The following is a 4,346-nucleotide window of genomic DNA, read 5'->3' as shown; positions in this document are numbered from 1 at the left end:
AAGAGGAAATGGCTTTAGTTTTGCACCATTAAGTATAATGCTGGGTGTCGGTTTGTCATATACAGTCTTTATTGTATTGATGAATGTTTCATGGATTCCTAATTTTTCCAAAACCTTCATCATAAAGGGGTGTTGGATCTTGTCGAAAGTATTTGTGCATCTATTGAGATAATCATGTGGTACTTATTCTTGCTCCTATTGATGTGATGAATAATATTAATTGATTTGCCTATATTGGACCAGCTTTGCATCCCTGAAATGAATCATGTTTGATAGTGGTGTGTATTTTTTGATGAATTGTTGAAGTCGATTAGCCAAAATTTTATTGAGAAGATTTGCATCAATATTCATCAAAGAAATGAGTCTATAGTTCTCTTTCTTTGATGAGTCCCTGACTGGTTTGGGGTGAGGGTTATGATGGCTTCATTTTCATTGAAGATATGGAGGATTACTGGTGTGAGCTCTGCTTTGAAGGCCTTGTAGAATTCCGCTGAAAAACCATCTGGTCCTGGACTTTACTTAGCTGGGAGGCCTATTATTGTTGTTTCTATTTCATTGCTTGATATGGGCCTGTAAAAATGGTTTAACCCTCATCTCTGAATTTATTTATTTGGGTGTGTTCTCTTCTTTTTCTGATAAGATTTGCTGAGTGTCTGTCAATTTTGTTAATTTTTTCGAAGAACCAACTCTTTGTTTTGTTTATTCTTTCTACAGTATTTTTTGGATTCTAATTCTTTTAATCTGATTTAATTTTAAATATTTCATTCCATCTATTGGATTGGCGTTTATCTTGCTGCCCTTTTGCAAGGGGGTTTAGAGGTGTCATTAAATGTTTGGTTTCAGATCTCCCCAATTTGTTGATGTAGGAGTTCAGTGCTATAAACTTGCCTCTGAGTACTGCCTTAGCTGTGTCCCAGAGGAGCTGGAAATTTGTGTGCTCACTTTTGTTGAATAGCATTGAACATTTGAATTTCCTTTCCAATCTCTTCCATGACCCACTCGTGATTCAGCAGTGTGTTGTTCACCCTCCATGTATTACTAGACTTTCTTTGGTGGCTTTTGGTGTTGAGTTCTAATTTTATTCCCTTGTTGTCAGAGAGAATGCACGGGATAACTTCAATGTTTCTGATCCTGGACAAGTTTGCTTTGTGGCCCAAATGTGGTCTATTTTAGAAAATGTTCCATGTGCTGCTGAGAAAAACATGTATTCTGTTGCTGCTGGATAAAATATTCGGTAGATGTCTGTTAAATCTAGTTGATCTATGCAGCTGTTTAGATCTGCGGTTTCTCTGTTGAGTTTTTGCCGAGTTGATCTCTCTAGTGGGGAGAGTGGTGTGTTAAAATCTCCAACTATTAATATCTTTGGATCTATGTGGGATTTGAGGGAAAGTAGTGTTTCTTGGATAAATTTGGGTCCTCCATTGTTTGTAGAATAGATATTTGGAATGGTAATATCCTCCTGAAGGAGAGATCCCTTAATTAGTTTGTAGCGACCATTTTTATCTCTTTTCAAAAATTTTAATTTGAAGTCTATTTTAGCTGATATTAGGATTGGCACTCCCGCCTGTTTATGAGGGCCGTTTGCTTGATAGATTTTGCTCCAGCCTTTTACATTGAAAATGTGTTTGTTTTTATGGGCAAGATGTGACTCCTGAAGGCAGCAGACAGAAGGATCTTGTTTTTTAATCCAACTAGATAGTCTATGTCGCTTAATTGGAGAGTTAAATCCTTAATGTTAAGACATGGGACTGAGAGTTATACCGGAGCTCCTGTCATGTTATCCACCTTCTTGGGGGCTGCGAAATCTGGGTTCTTCATATGGTTGTTGGATTCTCAATTTGGGTGCAGTTTCTTGGTCTTTATTGTGGTCTTGTTGGTTTTCTATGTGTAGGACATCTTTAAGAATCTTTTGTAGGACTGGTTCGGTGGTCATGTGTTGTTTCAATTTTTCTTTGCTATGGAAGATTTTTATTTGGCCTTCAGTTATGAAGGACAGTTTAGCTGGGTACAGTATTCTTGGTTGATAGTTGTTTGTTTTTAAGGCATGGCATACATCATTCCAGGCTCTTCTGGATTTGATTTTCTCTGCTAAGAAATTTGAGGTGATTCTAATTGGTTTCCCTTTATAGGTGGTTAATCTTTTCTCCTTGACAGATTTAAGGATCTTTTCCTTGGTCTGGGTTGATCCTGTGTGGATTATAATGTGACGGTGGGATGTCCTATTCTGGTCTGGTCTATTTGGAGTTCTAAAAGCCTCATGTATTTGAATAGGCCTGTCTTTTTGTATGTTTGGAAAGTTCTCTGCTAGGATCCTGTTAAACAAATTTCCTAGACCATTAACTTCTATTTCTATATGCTCCTCTATACCCATTGTCCTTAGATTAGGCCTTTTGATGGTGTATTTCAAGTTTTGGATAGTTCTGTCATATTTCTTGTACTTGTCTTGGATTTTTGTATGTTCTTTCTCTATATTATCTAGGCTGACTTCAATCCCCGAAATTCTATCTTCTACACAGCCTAACCTGCTGTCAAGGCTTTCTACTTTGTTTTTATTTCTTTTCCTTGTAATTGGTCACCTTTGATTGGTCAAATTCTTTGTTGAAGCTTTGTTTTAGATCTGGTATGAATTTTTTACTTCCTTAATTTGGTGTTCAGGGTTTATTCTGAAATCATTTAATTGATTGGTTATTGTTTCCTTGGACTCCCGTTCCTTCTGTTGGTTTCCATTCAGCATTTCCTTTGTTGTCTCCCTGAATTCCTTCAGCTCTTTGTTAATGGATCCCATGAATGCCTTTAGTGATCTTTGTGTATTCTCATCCTGCTGTCTCAATTCCTATATTATTCTTTGCTTAACTTCCTCCCACTCCTTTTCTTGCCATTCCTGTAGTTCTCTTTGAGTGTTCTCAACCTGTTCACGCCATTCCTGCCTTTCTCTTTGCATATTCTCAAGCTGCTCACGCAATTCATTTATCAGTTTTTGAGTAGCTTCCTCACGCTCATGATATTCCTGAATAAACCTTTATATTGCCTCCTCTCTCTCCCTATCATGCTCATACAGAGTCCCTTGTAGGTTTTCAATCGTTTCCTGCATTGACCTTTTCTTTGCCTCCTCTCTCTCCCTATCACTCTCACACAGAGTCCTTTGTGTGTTTTCAATCTTTTCATTTATCAAGTTTGCCAGCAGTGTTTGTGGAGCTATTTTGGAACTCTCCTCTGGATTATTCATTATCTGTTTTTGTCTCCTGATTATCATGAGTGGGAATTGAGATACCCGGACTTGCCATTTTGCTTGTGTTTTTCCGGCTTACTCAGCCCATTTGGGATGAAAATAACACCAGTTTTGTGCTAGAATGCTATTTTAAGGCAAGCATCAACCAAAGTCTGAATTTGCACAGTCAATAGTCTGCAGATACAATCTAGTTCAACAGATAAATCTATTCAACATCAAACAACTATATATTAATGGGCTAAGAACCCAAAGATGAATTTGGAAAACCAGAAATTATTAGCGTTAGGGAGAGATGTGGGTAAAAAAATATGAAAAAAGTGATCTGGGAAGGCACAGGGAGAGTTATCTTAACTAAGTCCTAATCTCAAAGCAGGAAATAGGTTGGATAGGATGGAAGTAGAGAGAGAGAAAAAAAGAAGAGAAAGGGAAAAGAAACGAGACCAGAAAAAATAGAAAATAATAATTAATAATATTATGCAGAACAAAAACAAACTATTCAGAGAACATGAATATAATGAGACTATGGGAGGGATATAAAGGAGATGTGAAAAGGTTAAAAATAAAAATACTTAAAATATTATATAGGTATAAAGAGGTAGTACTGCTATTAAGGAATTTAAGTCTTAAAGATTTTGAATTGAGTAATAAATTTGTGGAGTAAGTGTGCACACAATTGGGGTAGAGTATATAGTCAACTTCCGGTTTATCTGAGGATGTGCAGGACAATTAAATCACATAAAGAAGAACGAAAGAGAAGAAAAGGTGAAAAGCATAAGAAAGGAAGATAAAAAGATCAGAAGTTCAGTAGAGCTACACAAAAATCAAAAAGAAATTTAAAAAAAAAAAGAAAGAAAAACGCACACACACATGGATCCCTAAAATAAAAATTATAAGAGGAAAAAAAAGTTACTAGAAACAATTTTTTCCAAAAATGTTAAAAATTTTAAAAAAAGTTTTAGAAAAGAAAAAAAATTATGAAAAGTAGCAAAAAAAAAAGACAAAATAATTCTTTCTTTTTTTTGGGAGGGGTGGGAAAAATCTGTATCTCCCTTTTGTCTGTAACCAGCCTTTTGTTGGAGTCTCTGTTCTGCTTGTGGTCCTGTGGCTTGGTTGATTT

The sequence above is a fragment of the Dipodomys merriami genome, unplaced genomic scaffold, assembly GCF_024711535.1.
Source record: "Dipodomys merriami isolate MVZ:Mamm:240054 unplaced genomic scaffold, mDipMer1.0.p SCAF_1241, whole genome shotgun sequence".
NCBI classification, from domain to species: Eukaryota; Metazoa; Chordata; class Mammalia; order Rodentia; family Heteromyidae; genus Dipodomys; species Dipodomys merriami.
This window is presented reverse-complemented; position numbering follows the sequence as displayed.